This window comes from Oryctolagus cuniculus, chromosome 21 (genome assembly GCF_051225735.1).
Source record: "Oryctolagus cuniculus isolate XC-2025 breed Fujian yellow rabbit chromosome 21, ASM5122573v1, whole genome shotgun sequence".
Classification (NCBI taxonomy): domain Eukaryota; kingdom Metazoa; phylum Chordata; class Mammalia; order Lagomorpha; family Leporidae; genus Oryctolagus; species Oryctolagus cuniculus.
The window spans coordinates 21289816-21311454 of record NC_142887.1 but is presented as its reverse complement, the minus strand read 5'-3'; the positions used below and the strand labels follow the sequence as shown (position 1 = coordinate 21311454).

The 21639-nt window shown below is 45.1% G+C and overlaps 1 long non-coding RNA gene across 2 annotated transcripts in view; it reads right to left on the bottom strand.

Annotated features, from left to right (window-relative positions):
- Positions 1-4440: 4440 nt before the first annotated feature.
- The window catches only part of LOC138847421 (uncharacterized), an 85909-nt gene continuing 68710 nt past the window's right edge, over positions 4441-21639 (bottom strand). For both annotated transcript variants that reach the window (XR_011385232.2, XR_016227269.1), the window contains one exon: positions 4441-4629. This is a non-coding gene — a long non-coding RNA (uncharacterized LOC138847421). The remainder of the gene's footprint in view (positions 4630-21639) is intronic.

The following is a 21639-nucleotide window of genomic DNA, read 5'->3' as shown; positions in this document are numbered from 1 at the left end:
AATTTACTGTATATGGGTGAAATGGTCATTTTTCCATTCAGTTATTGTTTACAGCCATTGTCTATATTCCCACTAAACTGCAATCTTTTTGCTTTTTATATGTTAAACTTCTTATTCAGTGAAGTATGAAGCCTTTTTACTGTAATGTAAATTTAAAATATATTGTCTCAAACACTAAAAAGAAAAGGAGAAAGAAGGAAGGTCAGAAGGAGGTGGGGAGGGCGAGAATATCAATATGTTCTTAGAACGGTATTCACAAATCACACTGAATATATTAAAAACAAATTAGAAATGTTTAATTTAAAAAATAAATAAATAAAAGAATCAGCAGAAAGAAGGAAGAAAACGCTCGGAATTCCCTGAGTGACAGAAACACAAACATCTTGTTCTTCGTAACAAGTGCCTTTTGACTACAACGGAATTTAGGTGAATAGGGTAATTTACTTAGGAAAAATGAGAGTTAAATAGCTTTAGGATGGGGCTAGTTGCTACAAGAACCAACCACATAATTAGGGAGTCGGATCTTTCAGTCCCATACTCCTCTTCTGTGGAGGGGAGAGGGGCTGGAGACTGAATTCAATCACATGGCCAGTTAAGTATCTGATCAATCATGCCTACATAATGGAGCTTCCATAAAAACTCTTGGACATCAAGACTTGGAGGAGCTTCCAGGTTGATGGATATTGACGTCCTAGGAAGTGATGACCCCCCGATTCCATGGGAGAGGATATGAAAGCTCTGTGCTCCCCAAGACCTTGATATCTGCATCTCTCCATGTGCCTACTCCTGAGTTGTATCCTTCATAATAAAACTATTATTGTTGGAGGGCCAGCATTTCAACGTATTGGGCAAAGCTGCTGCCTGCAATCCCAGCATCCCTTGTGGATGCTTGTTCAAGCCCTGGCTGCTCCAATTCCAACCCAGCTCTCTATTAATGTGCCTGGGAAAGCCTCAGAAGATGGTCCAAGTATTTGGGCCCCTGCCACCCACATGGGAGACCTGGAGGTATCTCCAAACTTCTGGCTGCAGACTGGCACAGCTCTGGCTGTTGCAGCCATTTGGGGAGTGAAGCAGCAGATGGAGGACCTTTCTCTGTCTCTCCCTTTCTCAGTAAACTCTGCCTTTCAAAGAAATAAAATAAATCTTTATTTAACAAAATTTTTTTTGTTAAGTATAATGCTTTAGAACCATTCTTGTAAATTATTAAAACAGAATGGGGGGATTGTAGGAATCCCCAAATTAGTAACTGAACTGGACTAAGTGTGAGTGACTTGGGGACACCTGGAATTTGCAGTTACTGTCTTAAGTAGGGATAGCCTTATAGGAAGAGTTCCTTAACTTATGGAATCTGTGCTAACCCTAGGAAGTTAGTGTCCAAAACTGAGTTGAACTGAACTGCAGGACACCCAGCTAATGTTTGAACTTAGGGAATGATGATGATGGCTAGCACCTACTGAGCACTTAACATGTGTCTTGTGCATACACACCTTCCAGGTGCATTTTCTCAGGCAAGTACCTAAACTCAGTCTGCTCCCCAGGATTCACGTTGCAGGTGTGCTTCTCTGCATAGCACAGCTGGGTTCTTCCATGTTTACAGCTTTAAATCAAGTAGCACACTCCTCAGAAAGACCTTCAACTGGGCAGGAATTCTACAGCTTGTGTTTTGGGCTTCCCTCCCCACCCACAGCTGCAGTGCTGCAAGCACTCCAAAGATGCTGTTTAAAGAGAGTCCTTGGTAAATCAGAGTGCTTCTGAAGCACAAATGGATGTGATCACCCCTAATCTGCCTGGTTCCTGGGTTTGGATTTGCTAGCTTGCTTCATTGGACTGTTTTGGGTCCTGTTATGGGGGTGAGAATCAACAGCCTGGGCTATAAGTGCATGAGCTCTTTTATGCTTTGTTCTGTGCAACACCAGGTGTGATGCCAAATGAATGATTTTTTAAAATACTGTTAAGTTACACATCAAAGTGTGCATTGTCCTTCAAAATTCTCACCTTGAGATGGTTAAATGCTTTCCCTCTCATTCTGCCTTGAGTACCTGGAGCAGCCATGTAGCATTCCTCCTATGGCTCTCTTCCCTGAGAGCCTGAGGGGTCTTCCAGGGCAGGGGTTGTGCGGCTTGATTTTACAGCCATATGCGTGGCACATGCTTGGTGCCTGTTTACTACCACCCTCCCCTTTCAGAGTCTCCTCCCTTCAGTTAATGACCAGAAACACAAGCAAGGAGAAAAAGGTTTCAGGGATTCAGGTGCAATGTGATAGGAGCGTGGACTAGGGTGACAGCAGTGGGAACTGGAGACGTGAGCTATTTTTTTGAGCAACCACTCCTTGGATGTATGGGATGTGGCAGTAAAGGAAAAAGAGGTCCTCTCCTACAACCTCCCACCAAAATGCCTAGTGACCCTTCAGAGCCCTTGTCACACTTTGTAATCACAGTCATTTATGATCATTTGCCCATTGTCTGTCTCCAAGAGAGTGAGCTCCAGGAGGGCAGTGGTTAACAGGGGGGCTGGCACACACAAACAAAGATGTATGGAATGAAGGAAAGAAGGAACATGCTCTTCCTGAAAGAAGCCCCTCCCCCTGCAACACACACACTTGCTGGATTCAATGGTTTGGACCCCTTCCAAGCTTGAAAGGTGGAAGTTCTCACAGCTCCCCTCAGCCTCCATAGCGAGCAGTCCAGGTGCCAAAACACAACTACTCAGACTCACAGAAGACATCAGCCTGATCTAGGGCTGAACTGAGATTTAGAAATTGTTGGGCCAGCGCCATGGCCCACTTGGTTAATCCTCCTCCTGCATTGCCGGCATCCCATATGGGCGCCAGATTCTAGTCCCGGTTGCTCCTCTTCCAGTCCAGCTGTCTGCTGTGGCCCAGGAAGGCAGTGGAGGATGGCCCAAGTGTTTGGGCCCCTGCACCTGCATGGGAGACCAGGAGGAAGCACCTGGCTCCTGGTTTCTGATTGGCATAGTGCTGGCCATAGCGGCCATTTGGGGAGTGAACCAATGGAAGGAAGACCTTTCTCTCTGTCTCTCTCTATCACTATCTATAACTCTACCTGTCAAATAAATTTTAAAAAAATTGTCTAGCCCAAGAGTTCTCCAGCTTTGGTGTTATGTGGACACTTTTGAGAATCTGATAGAAGCTATCAGGACTTTTCCTTTCCCCAGATGTACATGCAAACAAAATTTTCACCATATTTCAGAGATTTCAGTGACCACATATAGACCACCCCAGAGTCTGAGTTAAGAACTTCTGATTTCTAATCTAAAGTTCAAGCTTTGGGGCTGGGGCTGTAGCGCAGTGGGTTAAAGCCCCAGCCTGTGGTGCCAGCATCCCATGTGAGTCCCGGCTGCTCCTCTTCCAATCCAACTCCCCGCTGATGCACCTGGGAAGGCAGTGGCGCATAACCCAGGTGCTTGGGCCCCTGTACCTACATGGGAGATCCGAAGAAGCTCCTAGATCCTGGCTTCCACCTGGCCCAGCCCCAGTTGCTGCGGCCATTTGGGGAGTGAACCAGCAGATGAAGGATCTCTCCCTCTCTGTCTCTACCTCTCTCTGTAACTCTGCCTTTCAAATAAATAAAATAAATCTTTAAGAAAAGAATAAATTCCAAGCTTTACAAAGATGCTGAGAGAGAGCAAGTGACCTGCCTGAGATTATACAGATAGGAAGAGAAATGAAGCACCCTTTCTCTTTCCAAGCTATGGGTGCCCAGGCTTGTCTCATTTCCCTTCCCTTTAGGGACAGCCCATATACTCATTCAGAGCTGGGCTTTTCCATTTAAAATTCCTCGTTTAGCAAGAAAAATGTACCTTCAGAATTTCCTTTTGAACCAAAGTCTCCTGAGACACAGTCCGAGGCTTTGAGGCAGGAAGAGCCGCTCACTGATGTGTGTGTGGTAGCAGAGCTTGGGGGAGCGTGGTCTCTGTTGTTAGTTGAGAGAACGATCTTCCTTTTTTATTCTCTTTTTACTGTTTTCCCAAGTGTTTCCCGGCTCAGAGGTGAACCACAGCTCAGTTCTGCTCCATAGGATTAGTTAACAATCTTTGACAGTGCTGCATTCTCAGTGGAAGTCAGAATCCCTGCAAACCACTGAATTATTCACACCAAACAGGTCACATTTGCTGATGCAGTAAGTAGAATTCTGTGTGTCAAAGGGAGACTCACTTGGCTGAGTGCATCAGTAAAGTAAGCACCACTGGGGTCTAACTTACTGGTGTTGCTTGACATCTGCCTCCCCGAAGTGCAGCCAATGTGGGCAGGAGCACAAGCCTACTTCCAGCAGAGAAGAAGACATACGTCTCGTGAGCACCTGCCCCAAGCTCTGTTCTTCATCCAAAATATCAACATTTTGACCAGGAAGCCTGCTAAACCCAAAGTCCTATGGAAGCCAGCAGGATAAGACTGGTCACTTTTTGGATAAGGGATTCTAATCCAACAATGCTATCTTTATTAGGAATCATTTAGCTGCAAAAAATAAAAATCTCCTCAGATTGACTCAGGTAAAAGCAGAGAAACAGATGAACACAGGGGAATTTCATGAATCCCACCAGTGGACTTTGTGGGAATCAGCAGTCATCAGGTAAGTATGTTCTCCAACCTTCAATCTCTTTTTCCTCTCCCTGGAACCATACAACAGAATGAGTAAATAAATGGGGTGAATGGTTATATAGGAATCCAAGTGCAACAACTCTGGCAGATGACTGCACAGTTTCTGTTTAAATGTGGTCCATGAGGCCAGCATGTGGAAAAGACAAGTTAAAGCACTACCTGCAACACCAGCATCCCATATGAGCACCAACTCAAGTCTCAGCTGCTCTACTTCCAATCAAGCTTCCAGTTAATGTGCCTGGGAAAACAGCAGAAGATGGTCCAAGTGCTTGGTTACCTGCCACTCACGTGGGAAACCCAAAGAGAGTTCCAGGCTCCTGGCTTCAGCCTGGTTCATCCCCAGCTGCTGTGCCATTTGGGGAGTGAACCAACAGATGGAAAATCAATCAATCAGTCTCTGTCTCTGTCTCTCTGTCTCTATCTCCCCCTCTCTCCCTCCCTTCCTCCCTCCTCCTCTCTCCCTCCTTCTCTGTAACTCTGCATCATTTCAGTAAATATATATATATATATTTATTTATTTACTTATTTATTTTTAATGTGAAACCTGACAACCTGGAGGTAGCCAAACTTGAGATGCTGACAGAGGAGCAAATGCTGTCGCTGTCCATGGTCCTTAACAGTCCTTAACAGTCATTGAGCAGTTTTCCTTCTAGCACTGGGACCATGGTGACCACATCCAAGCTGGCCCAGAACATCTGAGTCAGATTAGGAAAGAAGTTTAAGGGTATAGAAGGTAAGGAAGAGATAGAAGGAAAGAAAGGGCATTAGAGGCAGGCATGCAGGACAACAGCCTGCTAGAGGTGGCAGGAGTTAGGCATGGCCATTGGAGAGATCATGTCAATGCATTCAGGAGTTGTTTTGCTGTTGATGTTGTTTTATCTTCTATTCTGATTAAAAAATTTGGCACTTTTCATAGCTGTAGGACAAATAAAATTACTGCTCCTACTTCAGTCTGAAACCATGCTCGCAAGTGTCAGGGAGTAATATTGTCTGGTCTCATTGGACCCAGCTTCTGAAAACACTACTTGTGTCAGATTCAATCTGCTCTCTTGTAACCATCATCCTCTACTCCTAGTTCTGCTGCCTTTGCCACATAACGGCCCTTCAGACCATTAAAGTCTACTCTCATCTCCCCCAAGCCATCCTTTCTCCACCTGCTCACTTCTCAGTCAGGCCTGGGACTCCCTCCATCTGTACTGCATCAGCACATCCTGGTTGAGCCTCAGGTGTCCTATAGCAAAGGAAGTAAAATTGCTGAGATGGAAGCTCGAGCTAATGGCTGCACCTGGATGTACAGCTCCAAGCAGTCCCAAGTCCTGCCCCGTTACAGTCTGCAAGAAAGTGCCCTGAGTAGGCCCAGGGGACCAAATAACCCAATTAACCTGATCTCACCCCAATGTAATTTGCCAGTTTTTATGAATGTGCATGCTCATGCACTCAGCACCTGAGTGTCCCTAGGGTAGCCTGCTGTTCATATCAGCTTGTCTGCAGGCAGAACGCTCCTACTTTTTCTGGGGCCTGCATTCCAGCTCATAAGAAATAGGTAGAGAGGACTCTCAATCCAGCCCAATGTGTAGGCTTCCCTTCATATACCGTCCACCCTGCTGCCACTAGATCCTGTGGTCCTTCAACCTCTCAAGCGGATCTAAGAAGGGTGGCATTCAGATGAAGACTTTGGATGAAGACTTTGGATGCTGGGGCATCCGAGGTGAGGCCTTGCTTTCCCTCTGGTCAGCAAAAGCTGTAGTCAATATTTTGAGGACATTTCTCCTCATGACCCCCCCTCCTCTGAGAACTGAAACGATGCTGTGCTCTATTATTCTACTCCCCTGCCTCTCTGACACTGGTGACAGGGACAAGTACATACACTTGACTAAAGATGGGCCAATCAGACTGTCCCTCCCAGAAGGTTGGAGATCCAGACTGAGAGACATTGGTCAGCCTGTTCTGCATTGATACTGGTGTAAACTGGGAAGATAAGGCCTGAAGTACACCAAAAGGGAAAACGTGTGTCTTTTCTGGTTTGCAGACAGATTGAGGGAGAAGAATGACATGGCAGCTTCCCAGGGCCCAAGGACCATGTGACAGAGCTAACAGCAACAAAACAGACACATACCCCTTAGACCAGGGATAACAAGGCTCCTGCCCAGGTCCAGCACCCCAGGAGAATCTGCACTTTGGAGTGCCTTCTTGCCTTTCTGGAAATTTTCTAAGCCTCTTCCTTGGGGGCTGGCACCTTCCGTGGTTGGCAGTACCATCCAGGTGGGGCACCTCATCCAAATGAGCAAGTAAATGAACCTCTGTCTCTGCTCCTCCCTGCAGGGTTCTCTTTGATCTTTTACCCTATGTGCTGGGTCAGTGAGATGTCCTAAGATTGGGGTTGGCCTGGGGTGGGGGTCCTGGTGAGCTGAAGGTTCCTATGAGCCACTGTAGTATTTCAACTGATTTACAGACGGTGCCAACATTCTCCTCTGGCCTGACTCAGATTGTTTACACATAGGAGATCCGCAGTAACCATCTGCCCTGGGACCCACAACCCTAGTGCCAGCCCTGCCCTGCAATCTGACAGCCTTCCACAGTCTGCTTCCATTCTTCTAGAGGCTCTATAAGGAATGTAGGCCCACCCCCACCCTGTAAAGTCCTGCTGCTTGCTTCAGCCAGCCTTTGAGGACTGTCCTCTGCAGTCCTGGAAGCCCAACATTCTCTGGAGTAAAAGAGAAGATTCAACAAGCTTCTCCCTTCTCAGAACCTCCACCGTCTCATCTAAGAAAAGAGTAATCATCCTGATGTCCCCTTCACAGAGCTGCTGAGCTCATCTGTGCGTGCATTGATTCATTTAGCACATACTGAGTGCCTTCTGCATGACAGGTATTATTTCAGACACTAGAGACATGAAAGTGGACAGACATGACAAAAGCTTCTACTTTCATAAACCAAGCAGGCAGAGACAGGCAAGAACACAGGGAAAGATACATATGTCTGTGATATATAGAAAATTCAGGCAGAATAAGAGAACAGGAATTCCTGGGATTATGGTGTGTGCTTTTTTACATAGGAGGCCTAGGAAAGGCTTTTCTGGTTAGATGACATTGGGCAAATATCTAAAGGAAGTGAGAGAATGAGCCATGTAGACATCTAAAGGAGAATCATCCTTCAGAGGGAGTAGCTAGGGCAAGGCAGGAGCATGCTTGGCATGATGGAAGAACAGCACAAAGATCCATGTAGCTAAAGCAAAGTGAAAGAAGAAGGAGACTGTCAGAGCTGAGGTTGAGAGATGAGGAGAAGAGTTGATCAGAGCTGAGGTTGGGAGATGAGGAGAAGGGTTGATCCTGTAGAGCCTTCAGGACCATCATAAAGTCGGTGATCTTCCCTCTGGGAGAAATGGAAAGTATGGGAGGGTTTTGAGCCAACGAGGGATGTGATTTTCATAATATCACCCTTGCTGTTGGGTTTATGTTAGACTAGAAGGAGGCAAGGTGGAGGTGGAAGCATGGGTAGAAATAGAGAGACCAGTTATGGATCTATTACAACCACCTGAGCAAGATATGATGATGACTTAGACTGGAGGAATATCAGCAGAGATGATGAGAAGTGTTGAAATTCTGAAAATATTTCAAACGCAGCTCACAGGTCTTTCCAAAATTCATTGTGAAAACCATCACATAAAGCACACACCTGCCACCATGCCTGACCAAGGAGTAGAGGCCTGGTATATTTTGGTCAATGGTTCCCCACAGTCTTACAAGAACCACATTTGGTATATAAGTAAGTTACTTAGCAGCATCATGAAGCAGATATGTTCTACTCAATTGATTTGGAAAGATTTTTTCAGAAGATGTTTTTGCAAGGAATTTGGTCTGGGTCTTGAAGGGTACATAAGACTTTCCAGGTGCCAAGTGATGAGAACAAGATTCCAGACAGGAAGAAATGTATTTTCCTGGACACATAGTTATAAGAATGTATGGAGGAGTTGGTGCTGTGGCATAGTGGGTAAAGCTGCCACCTGCAGTACTAGCATCCTATACAGGCACTAGTTCAAGTCCCGGCTGCTCCACTTCTGATCCAACTCTCTGCTATCACCTGAGAAAGCAGTAGAAGATGGCCCAAGACTTTGGGCCCTTGCAGTCACAGGGGGGACCTGGAGGAAGCTCCTGGCTCCTGGCTTCGCATCGGTCCAGCTCTGGCTGTTATGGCTATTCGGAGAGTGAACCAGCTAATTGAAGAAACTTTCTCTCTCCCTCTGCCTCTGCCTCTCTGTAATGCTGCCTTTCAAATAAATAAATCTTAAAAAAAAAAAAGAATGCATGGAATGTTTACAGTAGGGCTGATGGCCCCATTGAGCAAGAATACATTCATACCAACAAGTAAAACACTAAATTAAAATGAGCATCTGCAAAGCACTGGGGATACAGTGGTGAATATGACATACTTGGCCCATAACTTCCTGGGGGAAGGAACTTCAGGAGGTGATAGGCCCCAACCCTCCCATGGGAATGCTTCCACAATACCTGCATTTCCTAGAGTAGACTGCCATAGCTGTTATCTGTTGACTTGTCAGGCTCTCTGAATTCCTTAACATTCAAATGCTGGGCTGTTTACCCCACCTTCACCCTCTATGCCAAGCAGTTTCCCGCACATAGTGGCCAGGGAATAGATTAGCCATGAAAGAACGAACACATGAATGGATGTGTGGAATGTTGGTAAAGGCCAGTTTGAGACTGCCTGCTTGCCTCCTAAGCATCTTGCGAGGGTATCTATTACTGTTGCTTATATTCAATGCAACAAGGCAGGAATTTTTTTAAAGTAGCAATAATTGCATTACTCTAACCCAGGATCAAATTAACCACAGACTTTAACATGAGTTATTAAAATGCTTTACTTCTCCTTCTGGCACTTAGAAGTCAGCTCTCCTCCTGAGCCATTCTCTTCTTGACTTCTCTTTATCGGGATGTCAAAACCATTGGCATTTAGAAAGCATATTGTGTTAGCTCTTTTCTTTCCAAAGACTGCAAAAGAACTGATTTGACCTTTCATAAGGAAAATGGAACCCCGAGCTTCCTCTACATGGCAGTGATGTCTGAGATTTCTTATCTCCACGTCAGAAGACCTCTGCAGCCTTGCGGGAGTGAGGCTGAGAGATAGATGGAGCCTATCTGATACTGCTCCCTGGAGACAAAGTGCTGAGGGGAAGGTTTATTAATAGTGCAGACCGGCCCTGCCAAAGGCGACTCTGAGGAGGAGATGGGAGAGTGAGAGTGAGGGGGAGGGCAACAGCCTGCAGGGCGCAGTGAACTCTGCTGACATTTTATTTCTTTGACATCTGCAGAGAATCCTAGGCTGTTGTCCTAGGGGATGAAAACGAGAGGATGGCCATAGTCAGAACTCTAAAAGAGAAAAAGTTGACTGACCCAGCAACCAAAAGGAACATAGTGAATTCCCTCATGGGAAAGGGCAGGTCTCAGTGAGGTTCCTGTTTAGCTTGAAAGGTAGGAAATGGGTCTGTTGCCATCATCTACACAGTAGAACTCTCTTTTGGGGTAACTTTTACAATTGAAAGAATCAGTAGATGAGCCCTTGAAGTAGATCGCCAAAATTCTTCCCCCTTTTGCAAGTGCCCACACCCACTGCAATAAGACTCTGCTCCCATCAAGGACTGGAGCCTATTTCCTCACTCTTTGAATCTGGACTGGACCACATGACTAGCTTTGGCCAATGGAACTTGGAAGAAGTGATAGCATGCCTCAAGAGACTATGTGTATTTCTACTCTCTGGGAAACTTTCCCAGCTGCTACATGAACAAGCTTAGGTAGCCTATGAGAGGAAGAGAGACATGCAGAACAGAGTCATTTCAGAACAGTTATCTCTGCTGAGGTCCTCAAACATGTGAGATTCCAACCAGGATCAACAAAGCTTCCTAGGGGCCAGTGTTATGGTGTAACAGGTTAAGCCACCTCCTACAATGCTGGCATCCCATATGGGCACTGTTTGGAATCCCAGCTGCTCTACTTCTGATCCAGCTTCTTGCTAATATCCTGGAAAAGTAGCAAAACATGGCCCAAGTGTTTGGGCCCCTGCCATCTATATGGGATACCCAGGAGAAGTTCCTGGCTCCTGGCTTCGGCCTGGCCCCCCCTCAGCCATTGTGGCCATCTGGGGAGTGAACCAGTGGATGGAAGATCTGTAATATCTCTCTCTCTCTCTCTCTCTCTCTCTCTCCAGTCCCCTTCCCCTCTTTCTGTGTAACTTACTCAAATAAATAAATAAATCTTTAAAAATAAATAAATATATGACACTGCCTACCCAACCTGAACTTAACACAGATGCAAGAATGTGCCCAGCTAAGAACAGAAGAACCGCCCAACTGAGCAAAGCCTAAGTTGACAACAGCAGAATTTTAACCTCAATAGATGTTTGCTATTTTGAGCCACTAGTCATTGAGACATTCTTTTATACAGTGATAGTTAACTGACACACTCTCATTCTTGTTTAGGCATCCCTAGAACTCAGAAGGATTTAGCATTTACATGAGAAGACTCTAGAATTATATATTAGGAAATAAGTATCATGAGGACAGGAATCATGCTTATCTGGTTCCACCCAATTGGCATAGAAAATGACATAAAGCAGGTGGTGAATAAATCTCATTGTATTGAGTTTGTAAATCACACAGAAAAATCAAGAGAATGGTTGCAGAGAAATTTGCTAAATTTGCCATCTGGAGGAACTATTACCCTGGTTCAAGCTTCAGTAAGAATGACTGACAAGATCAACAAAACGTCATGAATTTGACCTAAAGTAATGTGTGACCTAGTTAAGAAAGGCCAGCTTGTTCAGCCTAGTGGTGAACACCATTTAAGATGCCCACATCCCACATCAGTATTCCTGGGTTCAGGTCCTAGCTCCAGATCCTGATTCCAGATTCCTGCTTGGGAGATAGTGATGATGACTCAAGTAATTGGGTGCCTGACCACATGGGAGATATAGATTGAGTTCCCAGCTCCTGGCTTTATCCTTAGCCCAAGTCCAGTCATTGTGGGCATTTGGGAAGCAATCGAGTGGGCATGACAATGCTCTCTTTCCCCTCCCCATCCTCTTCTCCCCTCTTCCTTCTCCCACTTATTTTCTCTCTCCCTATCTCCCAAATAATTTTAAAACTGCTTTAAAGGAAGAGTTAGTTAATAGGGAAATATATCTACTACACACTTCCTGCCGCACAAAAAAATTTCATCCACCACCTGCCAAATTATCTAGAATCATTCTTAACATCCAACCTCCCCCATCCCTCACTCAGTCTTATGTCCTATTGTTTATGCCCCTTAATATATCTATTCACTTCTTGTCACCACCTTAGTTTGGACTTGAGTGACCTTATCAACTTCCTAAACTAGTCAATTAATCTATTCTCTTCAGAGCAGTCAGTGTGATCTTGTCAAAACAGCAGTTTGAGTTCTACTCCTCTGCTAGCCACTGATGGCTTCCCATTGTCTTCAGGATCAGAATCCTCAACAGGGTTTCTTGTCTGTGTGTGCCCTCTGCTGACTTTCCTCCCTCACTTCTCTCTGTTTTCACTGCAACATTGAACATTTCTTAGTTCCTCAGGTCTGGGACATTCGTGGGCTGCAATAGTCTCTACTTCCTATCCTGTTGCTTGGCTTTTTCCATTAGTCTTTTTAGGACATACCTTAAGTGTCATAATTCCCTTTCCTGATCCCCAGGCCATGTGAGGTAGTAGGAATATCTCTTCTGTGATCCCTAAGTGCACTACAGAATCCCGTGGTCTCACTGAGTTATCACTGTTTTTCTCTCCCCACCTCCCAACACTAGACTACAAGTTCTAGAAGGCAGAGGCTCTTTCTTTCAACTCTTTGTTTCTAGCACAGACTCTGACTTAAATAGTTGATTGAATGAGTAAATAAAACAAGCTAAACCAAAAAAACTGAGTAGCACCTTCTGAGAATAAGTCACACTTGAGGGGACTCTTAGAGAAAGAATAGAAAGACCCCATTCCTATTTCTAGGATAGGTGGAAGAGAAAATCATTTCCAATTCTGTGACTTTCTGGAATATGAATGAGAAGTAAATATGAGCAGTAACTAATGTCTGTATCAGGCACAGACATGAAGCAAACTCATGATGGGTGCTGCCCGTGAGATTTCAGTTGTCAATGGGGAAATTTACTGAGAATCAATGTGTTAGTGTCTACTAAGCACTTAACTCTATGCCAGGCCCTATAGCAAGGGTTTTACAGATCTCATCTTTCTCATTCATCTCAGTCACCCCATAAAATAGGTTCTGTCACTATTCTCCTCACCATTTTCAGCTGAGAAACAGAGAGGTTAAGTAACTTACTCCAGGTCAGTGAGTTGGGTTAAGCAAAATCACTTTGCTTGACTGTAGACTCTACCTGACCTCCTTACATAAAATGTATGATATGGAATAGTCAATATAGATATACCATTTTACTATATTTTGTTTGCTGTGCATACAGATCAAGGTAAAGCATCACATTAAAATGATTAGTTTAGTCAATACAAGAGTAAATCGTATCCCAATCAATAAAGATAGTTTTTTCTGAGATTATAATCTTCAGTGTGTATTTCTTACGAAAGTAAAAAATTCTATTTCCTGCCACCAGACTCTGAAGAGTGAAGAAGTTAAATTTGAATATGCATTTAATGTGTCCAATTAGCATAATCCTTCTCTATTTGTTCCCACACATAAGATTAAAGTTGTTTTCTCTTTTTGCTTCACGCTAACTAGCTGCTACTATAAACTAGCCACTTTCTTTGTAGTACTAGTAACTTCACCTCCTGGCTCCACACCCATATAGTTTTCCTTACCTGAAATCTATCTCCATTTAAATATATCACTTAAGGGGCCAGTGCTGTGGTGTAGTGGGTTAAAGCACTGGCCTGCAGCACCAGCATCCCATATGGGCACTGGTTCGAGTCTCGGCTGCTCCACTTCCAGTCCAGCTCCCTGCTAATGTGCCTGGGAAAGCAGCAGAGGATGGCCCAAGCCCTTGGGCCCCTACACCCACATGGGAGACAAGGAAGAAGCTCTTGGCTCCTGGCTTCGGATCAGCTCAGATCCTGCTGTTGCAGCCATATGGGGAGTGAACCAGAGGATGGAAGACCTGTCTCTCTATGTCTCTACTTCTCTCTGTAACTCTTTCAAATAAATAAAATAAGTCTTTTAAAAAATAAGTATATCACTCAAGATCAAGATCAAGTTCATGATCCACTTGCCTTTGTTTTGCTACCCCTTTCCCTTTTAGGAAAGTTTTTATAATCTTACAACTCACACCAGTGAGCATCTATACTAACCCTGCTGTCTGGACTAAGTCTTTCCTTCTTTCTCTTTCCCTCCCCACTCTCCCTTTCTCTTTCTTTCCTTCCTTTCTTCCCTCCACCTAAATATTTGGGGGCACTTCCCATGTGTCACTCTTTGTGCAAGATGCACATGCTATTAATGGTATTGGGATTCTAATTGTCTTATGTTAGTCTTATCTATCTTGTATGCTCTAATTCTGTGTCAGTTACTTTATACTTACTCATTTTAATTTCTCATTAAGCAATTACAATGCATAGCCATATACAATAGCTCTCTCACTTCACTACAGGCTAGATCACTTGTGTCTGCTGAGAGAAACTCATTTGGTGGCACACTTTGAGGTAGGAAGAAACTCAAGTCCTGCTCACATTTATCATAAATCTCATGTGGTTGTACATTAGAATGACTGGGTCCTTGTCAAAACATAGAGAACAGTCATGGACAACCCTATGTTTCTGGAAAAAAGAAAACTGTGTGCGTACATGGGTTAATATACATAGAAAATCAATGAAAGGATATACATCAGCTACCGGGAAAAAATCATAGTCATTAAGAGAAGGAAAGGCCGATGACGGGAGAAATGACAGAAAACAGATTACATTTTTTACTTTTCACACTGCTACACAACTGACTTGTTGTAATGAGTGCATATTACTCACTTTTCCTGATTTTCCTTGTGAATTACATGTTATGTGGATACATTCTTGAAAGTGAGTCATAAAATCCATATTTATATTTCATAGGCTTTATGGTTGTGGTCATTAGTGCTTTCTGCCTTCCTGGCTCATTGGTAGGGTTGCATTTTCTTATTTCTGTGAAGCTAGGGGTCCCCATGAGATTTTATTTGACCAATGAGATGGTGGTGAAAGTGAACTGTCACTTCTGGGAGAGAATTTCATTGCCTGTACTCAATGCCAAGCTTTTCATCCTTAGTTGGGGAGGTTACAGAAGCACACACAAAGGTAAAGCTCTGTCATCTGAGTCCGCCAGTGACTACCAAAGCACCACACACAAGCCAACCCAGGTAGCACAAGCAAGAAACAAATATTCGAGTGTTAAGCCACTGAATTTGGGGGATTTTTGTTGTAGTTGTATAACCTAATTTTACCAAATAGAACATTTAAAAAATTTTTTTTATTTATTTGAAAGGCAAAGTGACAGGGCAGTGGGGAGACAGGGAGAGAAATCTTACATTGCTGGTTCATTCCCCAAAAGGTTGCAGCAGCCAGGCCTGGGCCAAGCCAAATCCAGGAGCCAGGCATTCTTCGTGAGTTTCCCACAGGAGTGGCAGGGGCCCAAGGACTTGGGCTATCTCCCACTGCTTTGGGAGCTAGATCAGAAGCAAAGCAGTCAGGACATGAACTGGTACTCGGATATGGGATGCCAGTGTCACAAACGGTGCCTTAACCTTCTGGACCACAATGCTGGCTCCAGAGCATTAGTAAGAGATGAGATAGGACATTTGGGACAATGGCTCTTAATTCTGGCTGCACATTCAAATCCTTTGGGAAAATTTCCAAAAACAAATGTTCCTGTTCCCATCCCTAAGGATTCCAATTAAACTGATCTTGGGTAGGTTCTAAGAATGGATTTTTTTTTTCAAATGGATCTAGTATGTAGCTGAGATTGTGAAGAAGTCTGGTAGGAGAATGGCAAACAGAAAGAGAACTTTCAGCTTGCACAATCTAGTAGAAACATCATGGAAAAGATGGTATTCTGACTTGGGCCTTGAAACATGTATGGCATTTAAAGCAGTCATTCTCTGTGTTTTCTTGCTGTTTATCAGCTCTATTCCAGCTGGGGCATTCTATTTTCCTTTTTCTTTCAAAACAATTTTCTTATGCCCCAGTAGATGAAGCATGTTTGATAAATCAGACATATCTCTTCAACACCCACTGTCCCAGACTCCCTTGCAGCTAGGAGAGTGATGTGAAACAGTTCCTCCAGGCATAGAGTGTAGACTGCTCTCTATTCCATGGGTAAAATTTCCCCCCTCGTAAAACGGGGGAAAACAGGGGAGAGAAACACAGAGAGAGACAGAGACAGGCTGACTCAGAGGAGCTTTCTTAGCACCATAGCATTTACCTCCCATTTGCCTCCATCAACCTCTATTTCCTACTATTTTTTTATTATTATTTGGGAGATAGAGTTAGACAGTGAGAGAGTGAGAGATAGAGAGAAAGGTCTTCCTTCCATTGGTTCACCCCCTAAATAGCTGCTATGGCCAGAGCTATGCCGATCCAAAGCCAGGAGCCAGGTGCCTCCTCCCAGTCTCTCATATGGGTGCAGGGGCCCAAGCACTTGGGCCATCCTCCACTGCCTTCCTGGACCAGAAGAGGAACAACCAGGACTAGAACCCAGCGCCCATATGGGATGCCGGCACCTCAAGCGGAGGATTAACCAAGAGAGCCACAGAGCTCGATTTTCTACTATTTTCCAGCCTCTATTTCCTACTATTTGAAAGCAGTTGTGTGGGGCCATGAGATTTGATGCTGCTGATGTAGGAAGTTCACAAACATGCAGCAGGCAAAGTGATAGGAAAATTCTAGAGCCATCCAGTGTTTCATATGCCTGGGTAATCCTGGAACCACCTCCCTTCAGTCCTCTTGTTAATGGAGTTCACTGTGCTTACAACAGTTTGAACCACTGTTCGGTCTCCTATGACTCATGACCATGCATCCAAACTCCTGTGCCAACTGATTTCACATCTAAGGCCCAGGTGGGAGTCACTTTTAAATGTTGCCCAGGTTCTGATAACTTGGAGGATTTTAGAGCTCCTGGTGTAGTTATCTGGAGGCATAGTCAGGGAACTGGGTAAAAATACCCTGATGAATTCTTAATGGAACACATTCTTGTATCTAAATGACCATGAGGGAAAAAGACTCACTCTGCTCAGTACAGCTATAGAGGCTTTCCCTGGCACTAAGACCTTGAATGGTCTAGTTAAAACAGTTGACTCCAGCATGAGAGTTAAGGACAACATGTATCAGCACTTCAGGAAGTCCTAATGCTGCCCAGTCTTGAATACCTGTGGTCTTCAATGGCACCAGATGTTAGGGCCACCTTGCTTGAATGCTAATTGGGATTATTATTCTTGCCCCCTTCCACTCCCAAAATACTTGGATTCAGTAGGTGTAGGGTGGAGACCAAGACTCTGCATTGTTGTTACAGACTTTATTCTGGTGTGAATGGTCCATGGACCCCACCATGAAAACCACTGCTGCATTTCCCAAACTCCACATTTCAAGGAAGTAATTCAATGTGTGTGTGTGTGTGTGTGTGTGTGCAATCTCTATAAACACTTGTAATAGGTTCAATTTAATTTGACCACAGCTGGTGTTGATTGCATATTTTTTAATGTGGTTTTTCTATACCCATTCCCTTAGCACAGCCTTTACGTCTGAAAACCAGCATCGAGTCCAATCTTGGCTGTTGATTGTAAGGTTTATTTAAAGACTCATGACAGCTGGAGTAGCACATTCTTCAGCTAAATGACTCTACATATGGACTTGGGAGTTTAGGTGCAGCATGTTGAAAGCAGAGTCCCCACCACAATTGGGTAGCTGTAGGTTGGCTTTGAAAACTGTTGAGTCGGTTGCTGTCAAAGTCAGCCTGGGCAGATTATGTCACCACCCTTTGTGCAGTAGAAGGTTATTTTTCCTGAAAGTTGTCATCAAGGTTGCTGCAAGCCTCGATGGGCTTGTATGTAGGTAAACTGGAAAAAGGTGACTGTTCCCCCAGCCAGAAAAGCCCTCCCTGGCTTAATGAGGGGTGTGAATGTTGAGAGAGGAGGAAAAGGCTCCTAAAACAAAATAAAATTGGGCTGTTGTTGCCAAAAGGAGAAGCAATGCTGAAGGGGAAGTACTCTGGTACATTGCCACTGGAAACAAGGTCTCAATGTTGACTTTTTACACGATGCAGTCACGATGTGTAGGCATCCCCTATGCAATACACAACCCATACAACTGCACATGACAGCCCTGGAGGAGTTCATGCAAATCTGGCTCGGAATTTGCATTGGAAGAGCTCCAAATATCCAACTGGTGGGTGTGAGTATTAGTGGAAAAGTGAAAAGCAAAGCACCAAGACTGTTAAGTAAGCCAGATGATGCAGGCCTCCTTTGCAAGGGTGACCACAAGGAGAGAGACCTGTGATGACATTTATCCCTGAGCAGCCACCTGAGTCATTCCCAGAGGTCACAGCAGATCATGACACTTGGCTCCAGCAGAGAATGTCGGCCCTTGGAGGCCTGTTTCTGGCAGAATCCCGGACTCTCAGGACCCCTTCCACACTAGGGGTCACAGCACCCCAGCTGTCCTTTGAAGAACCACTTCAATTCCCTTCCCTCCTTTAATTATTTGGGTGCTAATGACCCACAGAAACCCTGGGAATGAAAAAAAATGACCCAGGCTGCAGAAATCAGGGTAAGGCTCCCAGGAGGAGCTTTGCTTTGGCTTTTACAGGCTGTGGAATCAGCTGGCAAAACAACATAAAGTTAACAGTGTGGCTGGGGTCAGCGTTGTGGTGCAACAGGCTAAGCCCAGATGAGTACCAGTTCATGTCCCCACTGCTCTACTTCTGATCTAGTTCCCTGCTAATGTGCCTAGGAAAGCAGTGAAAGATGACCCAACAGCTTGGGCCCTTGCCACCCATGTGGAAGACCCTGGATGGAGTCCTGGGCTCCTAGCTTTGGCCTGTTGCAGGCATTTGAGGAGTGAACTAGTGGATGGGAGATATCTCTCTCCCCCCCCCCCCTCATCAAATAAATAGGTAAATCTTAAAAAAAAAAGTCTGGCCTCTGAAGTAAAATCCCAACTCCATAACTGACGGGCTGAGTGACCTGCAGTGTCTTAATTCTTCTGTGGCAGAGAGACCCTAAGGCAGACACCCACCTTCTGGCACTCACACTGTGTATGATTCCCTCCCCTTGGGTGTGGCTGGGTCTTGTGCCAGTTTTTATCAAACAAATTTGAGGAACTTTTAAAAGTTTTTGGAAAATGCATATTATAAAACAAACTGCTTGGATTTCAAAAATTTTTGCACCTCAATCAACTTATCTTTTATTTCCACTTTCCATGAACTGTTAGAACAAAGCTGATGGAATGATATCACTTCTGTAATAGTGTTACAAAGAACATAATATTTAATTTGCCTGAGGACTCTCTCCCTGGCTTGGAAGAAGATAAGTCATGGCATTGAGAAGGATGATGTCGCTGGCCAACAGGCAACAAGAAACTACAGTTGTCAACTCTACAGTTCTCTAGGATCATTGCCAATAGCTACATGAACTTAGGATCAGATTCTCCCCCAGTCGAATCTCAGATAAGAACACAGATGTGGCCAATACCTTTTTCTTTTAAGATTCATTTATTTATTTGAAAGAGTTACAGAGAAAGAGGGAGAGACAGAGAGGAAGGCAGATCTTTCAATCTGCTGGTTCATTCCCCAGATGGCCACCATGGAGCTGAGTCAGGCTGACACCAGGAACCAGGATATTCATCCAGGCCTCCAATTTGCATGGCAGGAGCCCAAGTACTTGGACCATCTTCCTCTGCCTTTCACAGGAAAGTGGACTGGAAGTGGAGCAGTCCGGACTCAAACTGGTGCCCACATGGGACACTGACGTTGCAGGCAGCAGCTTTACCCACTATGCCACAATGCCAGCCCCCTTGGCCAATATTTTGATCACAATCTTGAAAAGACCCTGAGCCAAAACCTAGTTAAACTATATGTCTAGATTATCGACCCATAGAAACTGTGAAATAATAAGTGTGGATATGTTGTATTTGGAATGTGTGTCCATTTGGGGTGCAGCAACTGATAACTAATAGACCCTCTAAGGAAGAGGATGGAAAGAGTCACATGGAGCCCAGGGGCTTTGATTAGGACGTCAAGCACCCCACCGACTGCGAGAGCTAAAATAGGATACTGCAGGGATGTACCTGACATACAGAAGCACTTGAGAAATTCCGCTTCCTCTCCTCACCCCAGTAGCTCACTATCGTCCATTGACAACCTCAGGTGTTCACAAGGTGTGCAAACTGAACTCTGTGCCAGGGTGACCCCAGGAAAATGCTGGCAAAGTTAAAAAGCCAAGCTTCCTTTGTGGAAGACAAAATCATTTTACATCATATGAGAGGCCGCACACAAGGCAAAAACTGTTTCAAAATCCTGCCATGTAAACCAGCTGGGATTTTCCTCCACATAAATTGGATTTTGATTTATATGCCAATAAATGCCCCCGGAAACCTCATCATTTGAAAGTTCATCAATCTGAGCGAGATCCGCAGATACAGCCCTAGAAGGAGCTCCTGGGGAAATACAGCCCTCATTTACTGGCCCCACATGCTGATGGGAGCATGAGGGAGGGAGTGGGAGGAGAAACGAGGTCACTTGTGGGGGCTTTCCAGTGTCAGGTGGAGGGCTGGGCTCCCTGGAAGAGTCTAAGAGAGCCTGGAGCTTTGGGACCACGTGAACATGAAGCACAGCTGGGATCTGCAAGGAGCAAGAGCTTCAGAAAGGGAGATGGGGAGGGACCAGGTCATGTCCAGCTTTGAATGCCAGGACATGGGGTTTGGATTCTAAAGCAAGAGAACCACAGATCAGATCTGAACCTTGGAAAGAACATTCTAGTCACATTGTGAGGAACAGGTTAGAGAGCAAGTCTTGGGGCAGGACGACCAGCCAGGAGGCTGTCTCAGTCCTACTATGAGCAGCAGTGGCACCCTGGGTGGTGGTGGCAGTGGGAACAGGAAGAAGAGGGTGGAGCTAAGAGCTCTCAGGGGGCCGGCGCCGCAGCTCACTAGGCTAATCCTCCGCCTGTGGCGGCGCCGGCACCCTGGGTTCTAGTCCCAGTCGGGGTGCTGGTTCTGTCCCCGTTGTTCCTCTTCCAGTCCAGCTCTCTGCTGTGGCCCGGGAAGGCAGTGGAGGATGGCCCAAGTGCTTGGGCCCTGCACCTGCATGGGAGACCAGGAGGAAACACCTGGCTCTTGGCTTCGGATTGGCACAGCATGCCAGCTGTAGTACCATTTTGGGGGTGAACCAACAGAAGGAAGACTTTTCTCTCTCTCTTTCTCACTAACTCTGCCTGTCAAAAAGAGAGAGAGAGAGAGGGAGAGAGAGCAAGCGAGCTCTTAGGGGACCGTATTTGGTGAGTAGAAGCATTGCTAAGACCGGGCAGAGAGAGCTGCTAGAATGACACTTGTTTCTGGCTGAATAGCAGCGACAAGAGGAACTGAAAGTGTGGATGAGAAACTACGTAGTCCACAGGCAGCCAGAATTCTCAGAATCATCAGAAGCTTTTCGCTAAAGAAAAAGAGAAACCTCAAGTCAGGAAAGCACCGCCTTGAGCTGAGAGAACACTGCCCCAAGTCCGCTATTTCATGCTTTGCACAATGAAACTCCCGTCACAGGTGCTTCTCAAGGAACATGATGACCCGGCTACAAGTGAGTCACATCATCCCCTTACGCCTCAGGGAAAAGGTTCTTTCTGAGCAAGCCCTGCCTACTCTGGCTGCTGTGACATAAGGGATTAAATTGATTTGGGTGGACATTTCACTCATCTAAGGAGCTCTTTGACCTGTAAACTGGACAAATGGATGCTATATGCTTAGAAGCTTGTCAATTTCATTTTCATTGCCCTCCCATGTTTAGGCCTATATCATATCTCAGAAGACGGTAGTCATTCTG